General features: G+C 42.6%; 1 protein-coding gene across 1 annotated transcript in view; it reads right to left on the bottom strand.

The window, feature by feature from the left end:
* Positions 1-23,575, bottom strand: part of DDX31 (DEAD-box helicase 31) — a 2,738,529-nt gene that overhangs the window by 2,533,330 nt on the left and 181,624 nt on the right. The window lies entirely within an intron of this gene.

The following is a 23,575-nucleotide window of genomic DNA, read 5'->3' as shown; positions in this document are numbered from 1 at the left end:
CGTCTTCAGATTCAAAACCCACAGGTGAATGAACCTAGGAAGAGAAAGCTGAAGAATCCACATCAGTGTCAGAATCTTCTTTAGGAGAGAGGTTTCTAAGTCCTTTTGAGTAGAAGAATAAGTAGAAGTAGAAGAAAAAAACTGAGAAGGTTTAAGGGACATAAAGGCGTTAAAGAGCCCTTGAGAAAAATCATACATCTCCTGAGGCTCTTCAGTAATAGCTGTAGTGGGGAAAGGTATGCTTGGTCTTATGCTAATTTTTTCATGGACATCAGCTTGCACAAAATGGGGTGACTCAGATCCTGGACATACATTGATAAGTGTACTAGAGATGCCTTCACTTACTAGAGTCTGAGGCACAGTCACAAGTCCCTTGGAAATGATCAACTGTGGATCCTCCTTCCCTGCTGGGGCGGGCATCTGATCAGTTGGGCTGGATATGCACAGAGGCTGTGCCTTATTGGCCACTGAAGGGACTGTGACAGAGTAGCCAATAAACCTGAACAGTCTGTGGATTTGTCAAGAGGAACAGCAGAGGCATCAGTGTCCAACAGGACAGCAGAAACCTCAGCCTTCAACATTTTTAGTTTCTTTTTCAACTGGAGAAGGACATCTGAGTGGGAAGCTTCTGAAGCCATTCTCCCCTGTGTAAACTCGTCTAACTTTTGGTTCTTAAAGACAAACTTTCAGAAAAAACAAAATGGCTCTTAAGAGTCTTTGGGACAAATGACTGATAAATATAATACTCCTAATTATGACTGGATCCCAGATATAATAAACATTTAGTATGATTGTCCATATAAGGAAACTGCCTCCCATAGTCATATTTTTCACACAGTTAGCTGACATGAAAAACAAGTACTTTTTTGTCAAAAATAGGTAGAAAGAATATCTATCTGCCCAAGGCAACCAAAACTTGCAGAGCCTTACAGCTGACAGACCAAAGTTGTAACTTGTTCTCTGTTTAGGCTTGTGCAAAGACATTTCTGAGGTTATTCGTGCCTACATCCTTTACATACCTTCTAATTTTCAAGTGCTTTGGACATATCTTGGACATACAATGCAAGTGAAAGGTACCCAGACTTTGGTATGCTGGCAAGATGTATAGTTACCTTTGTCAGGATATCTTATTCATTTATTTTAGAAAAGAGAATGCTCATGGTAGCAGCCATCGATATGGGGGCATCTATTCCTTTCTGGAGGGGTACACTTCCTTTTTCAAAAAACATACATAGATTTGGGTGTTCAGTTAAAAGGGGATGAAGGACTTGAAAATCTATTTAGTTTTTTGTCCGAGTCTTTTTACTTAAGCAAAAAATCTGAAAATTGTGGCATGGGTTCAAACAGAGATCAGAAGCAATAACATAAGGGATCAGCCTGTCAAGTATTAGTGGGTGCATGTAAGCTAAAACTTGGAAATATACATTCAAGAGAACTGTTGTGTACACTAGGTTGGAATAAAAAGAAGTTATGCACTCACCATAATGATCCATCTGTGTCATTGCCTCTCATATGCTCTTCAACCTATGGGTTTCGGATCCAAAGATAGGATCTGACTCAACCGCATACCAAAGCTGTAGGCTCCAACTTCAGAGCTCCTCCCCTACCCATGACACCCCTCTCCTCCAAATCTCTCAGATCGCGTTTACTGCAACACAGTACATCACATAACCAAGATACACATAAACAGAAGGAAACTACCTAGATGCTTCAGGAGCTGAAAGGTCAGAATAGAAGTATCTGTCCAAAATTTTCTGTTAGGTCCTCCAAAAGGTAGGCGGATGGAGGGAGGGAAGGATGAAGAGCAAATAAGAGGCAACACCACAAATGAAACCTTATGGTGAGTGCACAACCTCTTTATCTGATGTTGTTGCCTTCATTTGCTCTTCAACCTATGAGACAGAGTCACCAGCTACTAAAGAACTTGGGAGGCCCTCAAAGAAGGATATTCCAGAGCACAGTAGAACCAAAGAAAGCCCTGTTCCTAGAAATAATGTCCAGTTTGTAACGAGAAATAAAGGTATGATGACGACCATGGAGTAGCTGCACAAATTTCATTAAGGGGAAAGTTTTGACCAGAAGGCTGAAGAAGTAGAAACAGATCTAGTAGCATGGGCCTTAATGTGGCAAAGTAAGGGAATACACTTAGTGGAAAAATGCAAGTTTGATACAGCTGGTTATCCAATGAGCTAGGGTAACTGTGGACATTGGTTTACAACCTGAGCTTGGAAAACGATATGATGAGCGGGTCAGATTTTCTAAGGGTTTTCATTCTATTTTAATATAAATGAAGTTGTACATGCAAGTCCAAAGTATGAAGCAGATACTCTCCCTTGATTTGAAAATTTGGGAAGAAGACAGGGAGATTGATGACTTTGTTCAAGTTAGCCGCAGAAGCAACCTTGGGCAAAAAGGAAGGAATGATACGCAAAGAAACTCTATCCTTGTGAAAAATCAGATACAGACGCTTGCAAGATAAGGCCTGGAACTCAGACACTCTCTCAGATGAAGTAATAGCCACCAAGAAAATAGGTTTGCCAAGTCAAGAACTTTAAGTCTACCTTAGCTGAAGGTTTGAAGGGGGGCAAAACGAATGCCTATAAAACCAAGGTGAGGTCCCAGGGACGTGCCGGATGCTCAATAGGAGGACATAAGAGAAAGGTGCCTTTCAAGAAGGCCTTGTACAATTTAGATGATGCTAGAGAGAAACAATTCTCCCCTATGTGAAAACTGGAAATGATGGCCACTTGCACTTTCACCACTGGAAAAACTTGCACCTTTACTAAAAAGATATGCCAAGAAGTCCAACACAGCTGAGACTGGAGCAGGAAAAGGATCCAGACTGTTCTGATGAGCCCAGAGGGAGAACCTCTTCCACTCACTGTTTTACAGCTTCCTAGTGGAAGGTTTGTATGACGCAATCAACATTTTTCTGACTGAGCAAGAAAGCCCAGGTGTTCTAGCCATCACTGGAAGTGGAGAAACCAACTGGTTAGTTTCAGATTCGGAAGATCCTGATGACAGCATCTGAAGGAAGGGACAACAGTTCTGGAGAGGCATCCACAGTCCAAGGTGGATGAACTAGATGAACCAAAAAAAGGGGAAACACACTTGATGGGGTCAAAAGGGAGCAATGAGGATGACTTGGCACTTTAACCTCTGACCTTTCTGCAAAAATTTGGGGTTGAGCTGGAGGAGGGTAAGCATAGAATAGACAGAGGGACAAAGCATGGACTAAAACATCTCTCTGTGACTGTCCCTGAGGAGGGATCAAGGCAAAAAACTTTCTGCAATTGGTGTTGAAGGGAGATGCAAATAGGTTGCAGCAAGGTTAACCCCATCTCTGCAAGATCATATTTGCAACTGAAGCATCGAGGGACCACTCGTGAGACATCAGAGTGGTCCTGCTGAGCCTGTCTTCCCAGATGTCAGACTTCCCCGGAATTTGCATATGACAAAGGGAGATACTGCCAGCACAGCCATCTGGAATTTTGTAAATAATGATATGTCATTTGTGAATATCTACATGATTTATATAAGATGTTTGTGTTACAAACCATTTAGAACTGTATATTGTGTGTATATCAAACTTGTTTGTACAGACATGCGTGTTGAAAAGGGTATTTGCAAAACGCTTGTGTTTAAAATGGATTCACAGCATGCCCTACTGGAAGAGAACAGAAATGTACATGCATTATTGTAACTGTGTATATATTTTAACAGTGGAAACTGGAATACAGGAGGTTAACTTCAGAAAAGCAGCTGAAATTAAATTACTTTATAGCTAGGACATAAAAAGAAGGTATCTTTCAGTTTTCAAAGAGTTACAGACAATGTCTGTACTACAGAGATTTCTGTATTGTCTTTACAGTAAAATAATTACTGTTTTTGAAATGTGAAGGAGTGCAATTGTTTTATGACTTACAGCATCTGCCAAAGATCCGAGGTCTATGCATTTTCACAGGTAGATGCTAAGTACTACCAGATTCCAGCGGTAGGGGTTTCACCTGGGATACAGTCAGATGGACAAGAAGTGAAGCAAAAACTGAGGGTAATGCTACTCAATGCCAGAAGTCTAAATTTCAAAATGCACTCACTCGAGGCACTCCTTAAAATGGAGAACATCGATATCTGTGCAGTGACTGAGACCTGGTTGAAGGCTCCAGAGAGCGCCCCTGCACTACCAGGCTATAACTCATACCACACTTTTCGGTCATGTAACCTGGACCAAAACACCAAAGGTGGGGGTGTGTCCATATTCATTAAGGATATCCACACCTCCAGGCTAGTTGCTCAGCATAATGCATCCAAGGTTATCCAAGTGCAACTAACTCTTGGCAAAACTGCAATCCAAATTGTAGCTTGCTACAGATCCCCCACCATGCCCCAGGATTCCCACTCCTCTTTTCTTGATGTACTGGAAAATATTAGGGTTCAACCAAACACCCTAATAATGGGCGACTTCAACTACCCCACTATTAACTGGGAAAAGTACTCATGTACCAACTCCTTAGCGCAACGCTTTCTGGAATTCATAAACTCCAATGCCCTAGATCAACTTATTCACACCCCCACCCGGGGCAACAATATCCTAGACCTAGTCATTACCAGCATGAGTGACCGGTGTTCCACATCTGAAGTCAACTCCTCGTTGGTCCGATCCGACCATAAGCTAATCACCCTTGATATCCACATCCCACCCCCACCCTCATTAAGGAAACCACAGTAAAAAATTTCTCCAAAGCCAACTTCATGCTTCTTAAGACAGAAGTAGTGAACTTCATGACACCCATGCAGATGGACAATACAGTTACAACTGCTGATACACAAATGCACTCTATAAGCACTTGCAGGAGTGCATGGATCGTGCTATCCCAAACAAAACCTAGACACTATCCTCCAAAAAAAGGAAGCCAATCTGGTGGTCCCCTGCCATAAACAAACTGTACAACAGAAGGAAGAAACTGTTGCAAAAGAGAGTAAAATCCCATGAGTGGAGGAGCTCCTTGGTCAGCCTCAGTAAGAAGCTGAGATCCCTTATAAGATCCTCCATAGCTAGCTACGAAAATAAAATCGCCACTAATTCCACGGACAACCACAAAGCATTCTATAGCTATGTCAAGAATCTCAATGGCAATACCCAGATCTGCTCTGAGTTACACCACAAAGGCAAGAAAATTGCTAACTTTACCCCCACCCCCTAAAGGGCCCATATCTATACAGGAAGAATGCAGAGTCCCTGTAATCACAACTACGCAGGTGAAAGCTGCACTCTCTAAAGCCAAAAACACAGCATCCATGGGACCGGACAACATCCCAGGCTGCATTTTACACGAACGTCAGAATGAACTGGCTCCCCACTTAAGCACCATGTTCAATAATAGTCTCGCATCGGGCTTTGTGCCCACTGAATGGCGCACAGCAACAGTTATCCCACTCCACAAATGGGGAGCCACCACTGATCCCGGGAACTACAGACCTATTAGCCTGATGAGCCTGGTCTGCAAAGCCATGGAACGTATCATCATGGAACTCATAAACAAAGACATTGGTAACCTCCAAACTCTGGATCCCACCCAGTTCGGGTTTGTGAAAGGCAGATCATGCCTCCTGAACCTGATTGAGGCAGTCACCATAGTCGTAGATGAGGGTAAGGTGGTTCACACAGCCTATCTTGACCTCGCCAAGGCTTTCAAAACCATCCCCCATTCTGGAAGTATAGCTAAACTCAATAAACTAGGCATAAATCCCTATGTCACAGGATGGGTTGTCAACTGGCTCACTGACAGAACCCACACTGTAAAAGTTGCAGACTCCAAATCTGACCTCAAACCAGTGACAAGTGGAGTGCCACAGGGTTCCATCCTGGGACTGCTCCTGTTTGGTATCTACTTCTCTGAAGTACAGGCTAACACAGAAGGCCTCTGGCTAACGAAGTTCACAGATGACTGCAAACTAGGAGCCATAGTTAAGTCCCCAAATGATGTGAACATCCTACAGAAGGGCCTCTCTGAGACAGATGCCTGGTGTCAGAGCCATGGCCTCAAGCTCAATGCCAAAAAGTGCAGTGTCATCCCCTTTGGTAAAAACTCTGTACTCAAGAACTACCACATAGGCAGCAATCTACTTAACACCGAATGCATGATAAGAGACCTTGGGACCCAGGTGGACATAGTCTCTCCTTTGATAGTCACATCGCCACAGTAGCCAGGGAGTCCTTCTACATGGCACACTTCATCATAAAAGGGTTCTCATCCAGGAAAAAAGAGGTCATCGTTCCCCTCTACTCGACACTCATTAGACCCACTATAGAGTACAATGCCCCTTTTGGAATGTACCTCACAAGACATCTGCAGCAGCTGGAAAGGCCACAGAAGTACCTCACAAAGAGGATTACTGGCCTCAAACAAATGCCCTACACTGACTGCCTCAAAAAACTCCAGCTTTACTCCGTAGCATATCGCCTACTCAGAGGTGATCTCTGCCTAACATATAAAGCTATGTCAAACCCAGAGCTGTTGGACATGCTACACCTAAAGAAATCCCAATCCCTCTGAGCTACACGCTCTAGGGACCTAAACCTTGTCACCACAATAAGCAGGGCATGCTGGAGGGATAGATTCCTATCCCAGATACTTCCCATACTCTGGAACAGGCTGCCCATCTATGTCAAGCAAAGTTCTTCATTAGCACTCTTCAAGAAAATTCTTGATGAGTGGATGGGAAATAGGAAATACACCCCGGGGATCACTTCTGTGTGTCTGCTCGACAGTGGCACAGGAAAATAACTTTCTTGGGTGGCGTACGCCAGGGAACCTTGTTGGCTAGGCTTGCGTAGGCCCTTGGGCCAAGAGCCTAGTACCCACCTATGAACCTATGGCATTCTGCAAGCTATCCCATCAATATTTGAGATATTAATTTGAGAAGTCTCTTAGACAGAGACACAGCATTCTGTATGCTGTCTTGGACCTGACAACAACAACAAGAACTATTTACCACATCTGCCTTGATCTTAAGTTAGCTAGGGTATAGTAATTCTCTTAGATACAGTTAGGAATATAGCAAAGCTTAGTTTAGATATTTTTCTTTATTTAAGACTGTCCTGCAATGTTGTTTTACATATTTCTTGAGGTTTTGAACTCTGATGTCACTGTGAATATACATTTAGCACTGACTTGTTCTTTTATTACATATATATATATATATATTTAAACCTTTCATTATGGCTGATCTGTCTAGAGGTATTTAAGTTTTGAGAGTACTTGCATATTTACTTGGTGACACTGTGCGGGCCACTCCTAATAGCCTTGTTCTTGGTCAAACTACCATTTGTATTAATATTAATATTACACAGTAAGATTGGACATCCTTTGTTAAGGGTGTTGGAAGTAGTTGATAAGGAGTTGGCTGGTGGCAGTGATAACTACCTTATAGTCTGGGCAAAAGGGAGCATAGCAAGCAAACCTGTGCCTTTCCCAGGTGTGTGTGTGGATCAAACTTCAAAGAGTGTGTGTGTCAGCTACTTGGGCAGGGACACAAAGTACTGGTTGGGCAGAAAGGGTGCTGGAGGTCTTGGCTTGGCCACTCAACTGAGATCTCAACTCTACAGCTGTGCCAGTGGGGAGTCTTACTGGGGATTTGGAAAAAGAGGGTAGAAAATAGCCCCAAACTGACTGTGGTCTGTCTGCTCTTAATGGAAATTGCACTTGATGCAGACAGTTGCATCTGGAAACACTGTGTGTGTACTTGCTATCCTCCTAGTGTACTTCCCCCACTGTTGTCAGCTGTGAGGATTGAGGCTCCTTGATTACTGGTCCACTGGTGGGTCATCACAGTGCATTGCTATGAGTAAGCAGCTGGAAGAGATTGCCCACTGCCACACCCTCATGGCCTCTTGCCACAAAGAATAAGTCCTGATTCCTCCTTGCTAGTTGATGTACCAGACCACAGACAGGTTTTCTGTCTGAATAGCAATAGTTCCCATGGGGAGAGAGGAATGAAGGGCTTTTAACGCAAAAAGCACCACTCTCATCTCCAGAACATTTATATGCAGATTGGTCTCTAGGGAGGACCACATGCCTTGGACTGTCTGTCCCAGAAAATGCCCCCCCCCACACACGAGTTGAGATGCATCTGTGGTCACAGTGGCCAATGGGGTTGGAAGGGTGATTGGGCAACCCTGGAGAAGACCATCAGATTGGATCCACAGATGACAGACTGCTTGCAAGCTCATGAGATCCTGACTGGGTAGTTTAATGGATAGTGAAGGAGAGACCATTGTACGGCCAAGGTTCATTGAAATACTCTCATGTGAAGATGGGGTAATGGCACCAGAGTGATTGTAACTGCCATGTACCCCAAAGCCTGAAGGAAAAGACCTGCTTGGGGGTCAGGAATGCCCATGGACCCCAAAGCCTGAAGGAAAAGACCTGCTTGGGGGTCAGGAATGCCCATTATCTGTTTGACATGAGCTCTTACAGTAGAAATCTTGTCTGGTGTTAACAGGGCTAGAGATCGAATGGTGTCCAAACGAGCCCTGATGACGTCTATGACTTGAACTGGATGAAGATGAGACTTGTTTAGATTGACAGAAATGTCCAAAGTCGAGGCTAGATGTAATCGGTATTCCCCGGCTTGAAGAAGTCAATGCTGAGTGGTGGGAGCAGTTAGGAGCCAATTGTCTAGATAAGGAAACACCTAGAATTCCCTCAGGTGAGCTGCTATGACTGCCATGCATTTGGTAAACACCCTGACAGCTGTGGTCAAACCAAAGGGCAATGCTTTGAATTGATAGTGACTGGCTCCCAGCCTGAAGCATACAGCACATCCAGTAGTCCTTCTACAGGAAGGGAAGAATGGACTGCATCGTGACCATTCGGAATTTTGAGTTGGCAACTGACTTGTTTAGAGAGGTGAGATCCAGAATGGGTTTGAAGTTCCCAGTCTTTTGGGGCACTAAAAAGAACCTGGAGTAAATGCAGATCTGAAATGGTCTGGGTAACACTTTGGATGACTTTCTTTGAGAGCAGCTTTGAGATCTCTAATGCTGCCTCCTCCTGCTGATTGGGTGGAACATCAGGGAGGATTTTGTTTGGTATGGCTTTTTGGAAAAATAGTATAGTGTAGCCTCTGGATATAATTTTTAACACCCAACAATCTTTTGTGATGGCTTCCCAGGCTGTTGGGTGTAGAGACAAACGCCCCTAACTGCCTCCAGAGTAAAGTAGTCGGACAATCCCTCAGGATCACTGATTGAGTCTCTCTGAGAAATAATCTTGAGACACTTGGTTCATCGGACCCCTTTCTGCCATGAGGGCAGCATCTGCTATTATAACTATTTCCCCCTCTGCCTCTGGAGGAGAGGTTCCCTTGCAATTCATGAAAAAGACCTTGTGATCTACAGAATCACAACTTCTTACTGCCATGCTGGTTCCTGGAAAAGGTCCACTGTGGGGTAGTGAAGCATATCCCAATGGCAGACAAGGTCTTTCCATCCTTTTCACTTTGGGAGAGTGTGTCTTTAACTGTTGGACTGAAAAGTGTTGATCCATCGAAGGGAGCATTGACAAAGGATGCCTTATAGGTTTCGGAAAAATCACACAGTCACATCCAGGCATGGCGCCTGATGGCAATGCCTGATCTGGTCACCTGTGAGGCACCTTCTGCAGCATGAGAGATCAATCTCATGGACATACTGGAGATAGACTAGAGGGTGGCCATTCTTGAGTAAAAGGTTTTCTGGTCCTCAGCTGACATGGACCCTGGAACAGAGCTAGAGATTTCCTTAACTAAGTCCCTCTGTAGCCTAGTTATGTGTGCCAAATAGTTCAGTGCTCACAATGCAAATGTTGGTGAAGCATAAACCTGCTTTCCAAACCTGTCCAAAGCCGTAGACTCCCTGTTAGGGGGATGGATAGTGGAGCTCTGCTGAGCCAGCTCCTTTCTGGTGGCGGCTGCAACTGAAATTGCCTTAGTCCAGTGTGGGCAGTCAGAAGGGGCACTAAGGATCTTATCAGGCCACTTGGGGATAGGCTCCATTGTGTCCAGTTCCTTCCATGCCCTGCGAGACACAAGGTCAATAAGGGGGTCTACAGGGGGGACGCCAAAGAAGTAGATGGGCCTGACCCAAAGGTTTCCCCTCTGGGTTAGGGCTCTGGAAACACCAACCACCCATTTGGCGAACAATTTCCATGATATCCCCGAAGGAGACATTGTTGGGTGGTGATCTGGAGGACCCTTCCTCTTCATTGAGGTCGGTGTCCTCAGTGAGGGATTCAAAGGGGAATCCAAATGTCTCCTTTTGCACTGGTGCTCCTGAGGGACCTCCTTGATGGGGAGCTCCAGGGGGGTATGGAAGACTCTGGAGGTTCCCTATGGGAAGAGGACTGGAAGTCCTTTTGGGTAGGCTGTATCAGATGGGACACAGTAGACATCTCAGACACAAAAACTGTAAGGGGGGGGCGGGATCCGAAGCAGGTAGAGTTGAGGCTTTTCTGGGTGCAGACAAAATCCTCTCCATCACCTTGAACACCAAGGGAGATCAGGACACTGTAGCCAGCCCTCCTGGAGCTGAAGCGATCAACAGGGAAGCTCGATGAACCCAAACTGCCCCCGTGTCCAAGTAGGAAGTCAGAGCTGAACTGTCAAACACCAAGGCCCAAGAGGAAGACGGTTCTGAAAATTTTGTAGCGAATGTCAACCCCTCGGAACAGACACCAAAGCTATTCCAAGAGTTGCTTGGCTCAAGTCAGAGCCAGGCAAGTCAGGGAGACCACTGGAGTCGAGATAACCGTACCATCTGCTCCAACGTCTCAGCTCCAGGAAGGCTAGGACCCAATAACCCCAAAATCTGGGGTCAGATCAGAGAAGAAGAGATAGGGGTGAAGGTCGTAACAATACTCGTGGATCCAGGAGCAGGCAAGATCCCCAGCTGAATTTGTGCCTTGAAAAATTTGACCATCATGCTGTCCACCTTGACTTCCGAAAGGCTTTGTGAGGACCTAAGAGAAGAAGGTACAGAAGCAGGGCTGAAAGAGGGCCTGGGCTGCTGTAGGAGAGAGGACTTGGTTCTTGATGTCACTGGCTCCGGATAAAAACTTCAGCTCCGGTGAGAAAAGGAGGCCTGAATGATAATCAGAACAGATGATGTTGTCTCAGAGGGTCTGTAAATTTGGGCAGGAGGTTCCTCTGAATGGTGAGATCTACTGGGGGATCTCTTCCACTCTTTATGCTTCTTATAAGGGATTTGAGCCCCTTAAGTGGAAGGGGTGCTGAAGAAGAGGAATTAAACAGGAGTCCCTTTAAAATGTGCTTACTGTAGTGATTGGTCAGTGCCTGCCGATTGAAGTCAGCACAAATAGTACAAGCCAAATCCAAATGAGCCGCCCCAGACAGACGACACTGAGTGCGCATTGGAAAGAGGGATTCTGTGCCCACAAGTTCCGCACTTCTTAAACCAAGATGGTTTTGGCTCAGCCATGCTGACAGAACAAGAAGTGAGTCAGCTAAAACACACACACACACGCACACACACACATAGCAGGAGGGAAAAACTAAGGTTCTACAGAACTAGGAACTTTTTTAATGTATATAAATATATCATGTATCAATATATCCAGTTAGACTAGCCTGGTCAACAAATGTAAAATAAAAAAATAATAAAATAAATATCAAAAAGCAGGAAGATACAGATGGGGAGAAACGAAAGAGAGGAAAAACTATTTTTAAAACTGCTCTAAGGTGACAGAAAGATAGGGGGGAAAGGAAATAACAGCTATATGATTAGCTTAGAGAAACAGCAATAAAATTGTTGCTAACCAGCTAAAAACAATGCTGAGGAGTTCAGACAGTAAGAACCTGATGCTTAGTGAAGAGAAGCAAATTACATCTGGGGGATTTGGAAGAGAGGGCATTGTGGGTAAGGAAGGAGCTCCGAAGTTGGAACCTTATGCGACTGAGTTGGATCCAAAACCCATAGACTGAAAAGCAAATGAAGACAACATCAGATCTTTTTATCATAATGTCTACTCTGTCAATATTAACATGAAATGTAAATGGCTTTACAGCTATAGACAAAAAGCAAAGAGCACTGAGTTACATTAAGTAGTGTAGGATACAAAACAATGTTACAGGAAATGATTGGACAGAAGTGAGCATACACATTTGGTAAAGAAAGGATTTCATGGTGGACATTCAGCAAAACATAAGAAAAAGATGAAAGGAGACTAATAATACTGACTGCAAATCAACTTAGTGACAAAAGAAGGAAAAAAGACAATACTATTAGATTTGTGATATTAAGAGATTATTGGCAAAGGAGGAGGATCACACTGGCATACATTTACATTCTACCCAAAACCGCTACTATGGAGCTTACTAGAATTTTGGGAGAAATTATAATATTTTTATCAGGGAATACTATTTATGGGGTGGGGAATGGAACCGGATTTGCAATAATATGGATGCATCAAGAATACATAGAACGGAAAATATAACAAGAGAGGGTAGACATCTGAACAAGTATCTGCGAATATTTGCCATGGAAGATAAAATCAACATAAAAAATTCATAGAGAATACACATAATTATTCTCAAAGGTACAATAACTGGGCTAGAATGGATAGAAAATGTATATCCACATGAACATTTGTATTTAATTGAACATTTTGGTTCCCATCCAATAACTATATCAGATGATGTACCAATAAAAACAAAGATAAACATGCAGGGTAATGAAGTAAAATGAGACACTGGCATGTTCCTATTTATCCACTAAAAAGAAAATAATTTAAGAAACGTGTAGTGGAAATGATTTGAGTGTTATTATGGAAGACAGGAATTTCTTCAGAAACAACAGCCAGTGAATGGAATAAAATGAAACCAGAGATTAAAACTGATAGAAATAAGAAACAGATAATGGTAAAGATGTAATAGGAATTATTTAAAGGAGATGATAAAGTGTATAGAGTATTGCAGAATAAAGAGAACCTCAGACAACAAGAAGAGGAGCAATGGCAGAGAGTTAAATGGAAAATCAGGCAGCATTTGGATAATATGCAAAAGTTTAGAAATTTTACTGTTAAGCAGGTATTTCTGATAAACATTTTTTCTTTTGCCCAGGATTTGTTAACACATCTTAGGTAACAGAAAGTAGAAAGGATTGTAGCCAACCTTAGTGAACCTGTGTCAAGAAAAGCTATCAGAGATCCTAGAAATACATCAGAGATATTTCAGAAAGGTTATACAAATCTGTATAAACCAGAAGAATGGGGGAACCAAGGAAATGTACAAATGCAAATATTTACAGAAAACTTAATTATGCAAGGGTTAGAGGAAGATGAGGCTCAACATTTAATAGCTACGACTCAACATTTAATAGCTACGACAAGAAGAAATTAGATAAAAAAACTCTGAAGTATAATCAACAGAGACGTTTCAAGGAAGAGATAGCATTTATGTGGAAGTGTGGAAGTTACGAGGGAAGAAAGTTATAAAGATCTAGAAAGTTTTAACAATATTTGAAATGGGGGGATTTCCCACTTTAGAAGAAAGCTGTGGTGGATGCATTACCCAAAAGGGTAAAGACTTTTCAAAAGATGATTTTAAGTGCTTAGGTCTATACTAGCTAAGAGAATGTCAAACATACTGCCAAAATTGATAGATCTGGATTAATATGGTTTTATGGAGTGGAGGCAAGTTTGTGACGAACAGAAAGTACAGTTGTGTAAGTAAGCTAATCATAACAGTACATGTATGAAAAGATCACTGCTGCAGTAGCATAAGCTATAACGGTTATATCCTGCTAAGGATATAACAGCTGGACAGCTTCCAAAGCTTATGGTCTCCTTCCACATGCCCAGATATCTGAAGTTAAAGCACAGCAGGGAGAAAAACAGTGGTCTGGACATCAAGCTATTCAGAGCTTTCATGCCAACTGAAGAATGGAAAGCAGAGCCTTGAAGCAGGCCAGTGTTATGTACATAAAATCAATGTCCTCATCCCGGAAAAGAAAATCATACAATAAATAAAGAGGGGAGGTGGAGGGAGCAGCCAATGCAGCAGTGATGTAGGCAAACATCTACAATTATTGTACATTTACTTATACAACTACACTATACTAATTATTAATGATCACTGTTGCACTATCCTAAGCTTTATGGGTAGAACATCAAGACTTAGAACATTTGGGAGGAGGAAAGGTGAGGGTTCAGGAGCTCCTGGAGAATGCAACTAGCAAAGCCTGCTCTAGACCTAGAAAATTAGTCTAGCTTGTAGCACTTTGTGAAGATATGTACACTGGTGAAAGTTGATGCCTCTATAGTGGTTCCAGAGTCCACCCATTACCAAAAAGCCACTAATGAATCCAAGGCCCTAGAAGAAGGTGCCTTGACTTTGCCTGGAACTGACTTGTTATGGTGGGAATAACAAGAGCAAACATGCGACAACCATGTAGAACTTGCGTGCTTTGGCACTGGTCGTCCTTTCTTACCTTCATAAAACATGTACAAATGAACAGAATCTCTGAAGGTTTTAGTGCTGTTACAAGAGTACCCGAGTTATCTGTGGACATTCAGTGTATAAGGAAGCTTTTCTCAATTTTCATTTTTGAGGTTCTAGACATAAGACAGGGAGCTGGATAGCTCATTTAGTACCTGCTGCACATCCTCAGAAAATACGTGCCTAAAAGGAATTAGAATTATATCATACTGAATTATATTACAGAGGCAGTAATTCTGAAGTGGTTTCATTTCGGGGTGTATCAAACAACCTGTCTTGTGCAAGTAGGTCCAGTCTGTGAGGAAACTTGTGGTAACTGCTCTTGGCCACTTCCAAAATAATGGAGAATCACTGTTGCCTGGGCCAGAAGGGAGTCACCACAATGATTTTTGTAGAGTCCTTCTGAATCTTCAGAATGGCCCTAAGTATCAGTGGCAGGGGCAGAAAAATATGCAGAAACATTCCCATCCAAGAAAATGGGAATGCATTTGTTTTCTAGGCCTGCTTGACAGGAGTCCTGGATGAGAACTTTGCCAGTTGTGTGTTGTGAATGGAAGCAAAAAGCTCTAACTGAGATATGCTCCATAGCTGCACAAAAACCTGGAAGACACCCTGATTCTGTCCTGGTTCTAAGTTTGTCACAAAGTTTTGCTCTGATGGAATGTAAGGAGCCTGTAGAGTGAGACTCTGCGGAATTGTTCACTTTTACACCAAAGCAAAGTCTGAGGCACCTGTTATTACAGACGGTAGTGGAGCAGATAAAACTGGCCTCTCCACCAAAGCAGTTCCCTTTGCACTTCTACTTCACCTTTCGGCTTTTCCTGGTTAGGGGTACCACAGTGGAACAGTCCGCAGAATGATCGGCAGTGGAGTTTTATGGTGTCAAGTTGCCAGCCCAACCTTCCATAAAAGGCACACACGTGCACACACTCACACATAGGGCCAATTTAGAGTGTCTAATCCAGCTACAGCATGTCTTTGGAAACTGGGAGGAAACCAGAGCACCAGGAGGAAACCCACGTGACCGCAGGGAGGACATGCAGACTCTGCACAGAAGGCATCCCAGCTGAGAATCAAACCAGAGAACTTCTTGCTGTGAGGCAGCAACACTAACCACTGCACCACCATGGCCATCCCTAAAGGAGCTCCCTTTGTACACATTCTAAAACTGGAATTTGAAAAGTCTGGGATGTTAGTGTTGGGATTATAGGGCATAGGTACTTTCTCATTTGCAGTCTGGCTTGCGGAAACATGAGCATCACAGATGCTGTAAGTCATAAAATCCTGAGATATTCCCTTACTGGAGTCCTCAACTAGGTGGAAGAAAACTCAGGAACAGATCTAGATACATAGCTACTTTTTTCTGTAAGAGAAAAGGTCTTTGAATGGATGCGCCAGGAGACACCCCAGGAATAGTATTCTGTGGGATGAAATTAGGCAAGATTTTTTAATGTTCTCCTGGAAACCCAGACTGCAAAGGAGATCTCTGAGTGAGAGATTCCTGACACTCCCGACTCTGGAAAGATAAGTAAATTGTTTAAAGGAAAACTCCATTCTATAACTAAAAAAAAATCTGTTTTTTTTCACTCCATCTTTGTTTCCTGACCTATTTTAACACCTCAAAGTCACTCTAAATGCTTTACTTGTAATTTTAGTATGTTTTCCACAACATAGCTACCAATGGGGCTTGATGTATCAACATGATCTTGTTTCCCTCAACCCGCTCTCTTTCCCATAATGCTTTGTATGACTCATGCCAGATTTAAGGAAGTGACTGTGAATTCACATGCCACTGACATATAAAGGGATTTGTGTGAGTCACTGTTATCTTCTTTACCTTCTGTAAATGGACCGCTTCTTTTCTATCTCTAATCACCCTCACTTATGTTTGGCTCAGACCTTGTTTTATACTATACTTAGAAGTTATCCAGCTACAGCCAGAAAAGTAGCTAAATTGCAGGCCTTTGTTCAGGGTTTTCTTTTGTAGTTCAAGAGGAGCTGACAGTCCCCTCCCCCCACACTACTGCAAAGATGTTAAAACTGTCACTGCACCGTGACACCCTTGCAGAATCAAGTCCTCTTGGACTATAAAAGAAAACCTCACTGCTATTTTTCTGCTGTGTTAAATATTCTCTATTGTTTCACACTAAAACTAGGGTAGCTAGTAGCTGCAGCACAGTCCAGATCCAGGCCTGCTGCTTCTGGAACTGTTTGTAGTGGTTTGTTTGTTTTGAGCATGTTTTTCAGGCCATCTTGGATTGGAAGGGGCCTGTCTGCACTTTTGATTGGAAGGGGCCTGTCTGCACTTTTGTGAGAGAACTGTGCTTGATTGGCACCTGACTGGTAAAGGGAGGCCAGTCAAGGCATCCTTGTTGGTCCTTTTGAATTTTGTTACAGCTTTTTTTCCAGTTTTAGCCTCTGGAACTTAGGCCCTGCATCTGAGCAGGTTTCTGCTTGTTTGTGCATTGCACAGCATTGCACACTGCCTCACAACTGTGTGCCAAAGCCAGGCAGTTAAATTCAACAAATTCCGAGCTCCTCCATGATCATTTCTGTAAAGCCACCCCTAATGACAACAGTCTTCAAACTAGCATTATGGACAGTTGGACTACTCTTGTTTCTCCTGCCAACCTTGTTGACTTGGGTCACTTGAGGCAGTGTCGCAACTGTCTCATGTAAACAGACAACCCTTTACTAGTAACACAGTCTTGTACAGAGAGCAAGAGATGTAGTTACACCAAAAATCTACAATTCATGCTCTCCTCACTGAAAAGAGCAACACAGAGAAGGTAGTCAACTCACCCACCACTACATATTCACATAGTACCACTACTCATGCACAAGCACATAAATCTACATACGCAGAGGTTCTCTCCAAAAACTTACCGAAACAACATAGACCTCCAAAACACAAGTCTGCTACAACTAACGCAGTCTCCACAGCACCCATGACACACAGCAACACCAGTCTCTCACCCACCAAGCCCATTAGGCATAACACTCAAAAACTAAGTTTTCTTGTCATAAAGACTCAACAGTGAGACACATGGATGTCCCACTCAGCAGGATGGACAAAAAGAAAGTCACGATCAGCTGCCTGTCCAGTGCCAGGATTCACTAAATCATGCATGCATTCAGGTCTCTCAGCAACAAGTACTGTTATGATTCTGTCTTAGTTGATGTAGGTGTGAACGACTTGAGACATACATCAGTGGACTATATGAAGACACACGTGGTCGAGCTCTCTTAAGTGTCCCAGGCAGGTATGTCCTTTGCATACTACCCTTCCCTAGAATGATGGCACAGTATAAATAAAAAAATGACTGATTTCAATAATTGGCTTAGTTTTTGGTGTAATTCCAAGGGGAACCAGTTCCTGTCTGCCTGGGAAGCCATGGTCCACAAACCTTGCTGCTTTGTCAGAGACCGTTTGCACCTGGCACCCCTAGGCTTTTGGCTGCTGGCAAATTTCCCTGCCTCCCTCACAGTGCCTTTTTAGGCAAGGTCTCAAAAACATCACATTGATGAAATTAACCAATCAGAACAAAAATAAGGGTAATGCTACTAAATGTTGGGAGCTTAAGCCAAAAAGTGCACTGCTTGAAAGCACTTCTATCACTAGAAGATGTAGATGTCTATGCAGTCACAGAAACCTGGTTTAAGGCCTCAGAGTGCCTCGGGCCCTGCAAGTCCACAATGCCTTCCACATTTAGATCAAAAGGAACATGTGAAAACCAAAGGAGGCAATGTTTCAATCTATATTAGAGATAAATTCAATTCACATCTAGTTAGACTGGACAACAACATGGAGTTACTTAAAGTCCAGGTTAAGGTGGGTAAGACCCCCCCATTCATGTCTTATCCAGTTATAGATCCCACTCTGTGGGTCATGACACCCATGAAGCCTACTTAACCAAACTGAAGACAATCCAAATTTTACAAACATACTGGTTATGGGGGATTTCAATTATCCCACCATCAACTGGGAAACCTGCTCTAGCCCAAACTTGTTAGCACAAAAGTTCCTTGACTTTGTGAATTCAAATGTTCTGGAGCAAATTGTCTGTACCCTAACAAGAGGAATAAACATTCTAAATCTGGCCCTCACCAACATGTCAAACAGGTGCACTGCTGCAACTGTTGGACCCTTATTAGTTAAAACAGATCACAAACTAACATCCGAACTCACAAAGGGTGAAATCAGATTAAAAAACTTTACCAAGGTAAACTATGCTTTCCTAGGTGAAGGTATAAATGCATTCCAAGCCCCACCCCAAGCTGAAAGTGGTAACTACACCACAGCTTACGCTAATGCCATGTACAATCATTTGCATAAGTGTATAAACTCAGCTATACCAGACAGAATCAAAGCCAGAGCCCCAAATAAAATCAAGCTGCCGTGGTGGATTTCCAGCATCAACAAACTCTACAATAAACACAAAAAGTTGCTTTCCAAGAAAACAAAGACAAGGACCCAACAATGGAAAAACACACTCCTCGGCCTTAACTCGTTACATCTGAGTGATGCCTCCAGGTGCATCTGCAGTTAACTCCTGCTGATGCCTCTAGGTGTCAAATATTGCTTGTTCATATTTGCATCTATAATTCCAAAACCAGTACACGGTTTTAAAAGACTTCATCTTAAAGCTTACACAATGGCAAACTTGATTGCATTAATATCGGACCTCTTTCTAGTGCAGGTAAAATAGATATTAACTATTGTTTTTTATGATATTAATTGATATAGATATAATTTTCACATTTGTCTTAAATATCTCAACAATCAAGTAACACAGACAGAACTCCTTAGCCTCATATGAAAGCTCTCAGCTACATGAATAAAATGCTGCTGACGATATGTGTGTAACTTGAGTGGTTGCTGAGATAATGTAAGGTGTTTACAAAATATTACAAATGTAATAGTTACTGTGTTTACTGTGACTTACAGAATTCGGTTTAAGACCTACAACCTAAAGAATACTACCATTATAAAAATAGTTTTTGCTGAAGAGTTTTCCATTTATACTTATTTCATAACCACTATGGTTCCAGAAATATGAACACTTGTTTGAAATGTGAGGACATAATTTGATTTTGTCAAAAGGCTTGGGCTATGGCCATTGGAAGTTACAGTGCAAACTTCCTCAGCTCCATTGGAGTGAATGAATTAATAGGCAAACAAGACAACTTATCAAATCATCCAATAGCTTCGAGAGAAACCTAGCAAGTACTGCCAAGGATAACCATAAGACCTTTTACAGCTATATACGTAACCTAAAGGGTAGGACCCAAGCATGTGCAGAACTGGAGGCCAACAGTATCACACACAATGATCCCACAGAGATAACAAACCTGCTAGCGGATAGGTTTGGCAAAAAATTTCACTCCCTTATCCCCTCCTAACTTACAACAAACCCTCCCCCAAAGCCACCCCCCACCTTACATATCTGAAGAGCAGGTCCTCAAAGCCCTGTCTAAGGCAAAGAACATGGTCTCTATGGGACCAGATGACATCCCAGGATGTCATCTAAACAGGTTAAAACATGAAATAGCATCACCATTAAGTACCCATTTCAATCACAGCCTAACCATAGGGTTTGTTCCTGTGGAACAGATAACAGCTACAGTTATTCCCCTCCACAAAGGTGGCCTAGCAACAGACCTGGGGAATTACAGACCCCATAAGCCTGACCAGCCTCATCTGTAAGGCCATGGAACGTATCATTACGGAGCTCATAAATAAAGGCAGAGGTGACCTCCAAACCCTAGACCCTGCCCAATTCGGCTTCAGGAAGGGCAGATCCTGCCTATTAAATCCGGTGGATTTCCTTGAAAGTGTGACAAAGGTCATTGATGAGGGCAAATCTGTGCACACAGCATACCTCGACTTGGCAAAGACATCTGACACAATCCTACATTCAGGCATTACCAATAAACTTAGCAAACTGAATGTAACCCCCTTCGTTGTAAGATGGGTTGTCAAATGGCTAACAAACCGGAGACACATTATCAAAGTGTGTGACTCTACATCAACCAGTAGACCTGCTAACAGCAGGGTGCCAACAGAGGTCAGTGCTGGTCCCCCTACTGTTTGGTGTATACGGCTCAGAAGGTCTGGTCAAAACTAAACGGTTGTGGCTGACCATGTTTGCAGACAACTGCAAACTAGGTGCAATCACTGAATCTCCATATGATGACAGCATACTCCAGGAGGGTCTCACACAGACTAATGACTGGTACATTAGTCATGGCCTCAAACTGAACGCAAAGAAATGAATCATCATCCCCTTCAGTACAAACAATGTCTCTTCACACTATCAAATCAATAACAATACCCTAAGTACCCACGAAGTGTTAAGGACCGCAACCTTAACTTCAACCACTACATGTCTACCCTTGTAAGGAAAGCTTTCCACAAAGCTTACTTGATTAGTAAAGGCACTGCCTCAACAGCAAAAGAAGTTATAACCCCCTATACTCAGCACTTATCCGCCCATACCCGAGTATAACTCCCCATTTGGCATGTACCATACTAAGCACCCTATACTCAGCACTTATCCGGCCCATAACCGAGTATAACTCCCCATTCGGTATGTACCGTACTAAGCACCCTATACTCAGCACTTATCCGGCCCATAACCGAGTATAACTCCCCATTCGGTATGTACCGTACTAAGCATCCTATACTCAGCACTTATCCAGCCCATAACAGAGTATAACTCCCCATTCGGTATGTACCGTACTAAGCACCCTATACTCAGCACTTATCCAGCCCATAACCGAGTATAACTCCCCATTCGGTATGTACCGTACTAAGCACCCTATACTCAGCACTTATCCAGCCCATAACAGAGTATAACTCCCCATTCGGTATGTACCGTACTAAGTATCAACAGCAGTTGGAGAGATCTCAGGCTTTTCTAACAAAGACGATCAAGGCCTCTAGCATGTGCCTTACACAGACCAACTAAAAGCTCTGTCACTATACTCCCCATTGTATAGACTTCTTAGGGGAGACTTATGCCTGGCCTACAGAGCAACCCAAGACCCAAAACTAATAAACTTATTGCATATCTGTTAATCAAATGGGTCTAGGGCTGTCCCTGTCCCAGGGACTTAAATATGGCCTGTGACTTAAATAGGACATGCTGGAGGGACAGATTTATTTCCTAGCAACTGCCACATCTTTAGAACAGGCTACCAATTCATGTGAAACATAGCACCTCTATGACACTGTTTAAGAGGAACCTGGATGAGTAGACAGGGCACCATAAATTGTTACCGGGGATAATGCCCACAACCCTCCTGGACATGGGCAATCATCACTAAATACAACCTTGGGTATTGACTAGTACCTCTAGGGTATTACATTGGGTTGAAAAGGCTAGGCTTAAAATTACCTCTGGGTCGATAGCCTAGTAATCTCCTATGAAAGTGTAATCCAGACACAGAAAATCTTATGAAACATTTGAAATCTGTGGCTATTACAACATGATGATACGTGAAACATTTGAAATCTGTGGCTATTACAACATTATGATATACATCTTTTAAATCTTGTGTTTCCATAGAACTGAAAGGGGGAATAAGAGGTAGCAGGTTGTAAAGGGACAGCATTTTGAACTTTTTACTTTTTCAAACAGTTTGTGAAAATTACAAAGCAGTCACCATGAAGTTTCTTTTTTTCTTTGGTACCATAAACATCCCTGAATAAAAAACTTTTCCTACAACAGACAGAGAGAGAGAGAGGGAGGGAGAGAGACAGGTTATATTACCCCTTGAGCCAGCAGAGGCTGAATTACAGGGGGAAATAAAGAAGTGTGAACTGGTGGATGAAGAAGCCCCTGAATAGGCGGTAAAGACTCCCACTGCCCTCTGTACTCCTGATGGAGAGCTCTCAGAATACATTTGTTGGAGATGATCTCCTGCCAAGATAGAAATGGAAAACCAGACTTTGCAGAAGAATTAAAAGTTGCGGGGGGGGGGGGTTATATTTTGTAGATAGTATTTTCTGATTTGTTTGGTCTGTACCGTTTTCTTGGAGGCACCCCATTCTTTTTAGAGCTCCCTTCCCATTGTTTTTTTGAACATCTAGCTGCCCAAAGTTTACTACGACCTACTTGGTTTGCTTTTTTATAAAATGATCCTGAATTAGGGATGAAACCTTTAACCAGCTTGGAGAAGGAAGGCTGAAAAATGTGAGTCAAATCTTGAATCAACATTCCTCTCTCATCACATTTTTTCAGGACCTCTGCAGCAGATAGTCCAAATACAACTTCTCTATCAATGGGAGAATATACATTTTCAGCTTTTACATCGTCAAGAAAATTGAGAGAATGTAACCATGGAAATCTCACAACAAACCTAGTAGCTGCTACTGCTCCCTGGAACGGGCATCAGCTTTGTCATAAAAGCACTTCAAAGAATGGCTGATTACTTGAGAAACAGAAGCAATAAGGGCATTTAGAGAAGATTCACTATCAGTCAGTTATGTTCCTCATATTCCCAAATAAAACAAGGAAAAAACTTTAGCATGTGAATTTGATAACTAAGAATGCTAAAAACAAGGGTGGCAGAAAAATACACTTTTTCCCAAAATCTATTAAAACTTTCCCAACCTTGTCGGAGGGATTAGAATTTACTAAATGTTTTATTTGAAGAAAGATTTGAGAATGAAATAACTGCAGGGTTAAATACGAGATCAGGAAATAAGTATTTGTAAAACTGAGGAAACAGTCCACCTGCCTTCTAATAGGCTGCAGGCTGGCTGTCAGGCATGTTGCAGGCTGTAATAAACATCCTTCAAAGCTGGAAGAACAGCAGAAGGTGGTGGAAATTCCACTTGCAATACATCATATTTTTTTAAAGAAGATGGAATGTTATTTTGTATCTACTGCAAACAATGATTCATTCTACAGATTATAAAGAATTTTCCTTTCCTGAAACAAAGAAAATGAAAAGAAATACTCTCCTCAGAATTAGAATATCTTGCCCAACAAAGAAAAAAAATAATTTGTTCCCTCCAGTTCTATTCCCGATCTATCAGAAGAACTAGAATGAGAAGGGTTAAGAGTCTGAT

This window comes from Protopterus annectens, chromosome 16.part0, assembly GCF_019279795.1.
Source record: "Protopterus annectens isolate FY-2018-M chromosome 16.part0, PAN1.0, whole genome shotgun sequence".
NCBI classification, from domain to species: Eukaryota; Metazoa; Chordata; order Ceratodontiformes; family Protopteridae; genus Protopterus; species Protopterus annectens.
The sequence above is the reverse complement of the archived record's forward strand: the minus strand, read 5'-3'. Positions and strand labels throughout refer to the sequence as shown.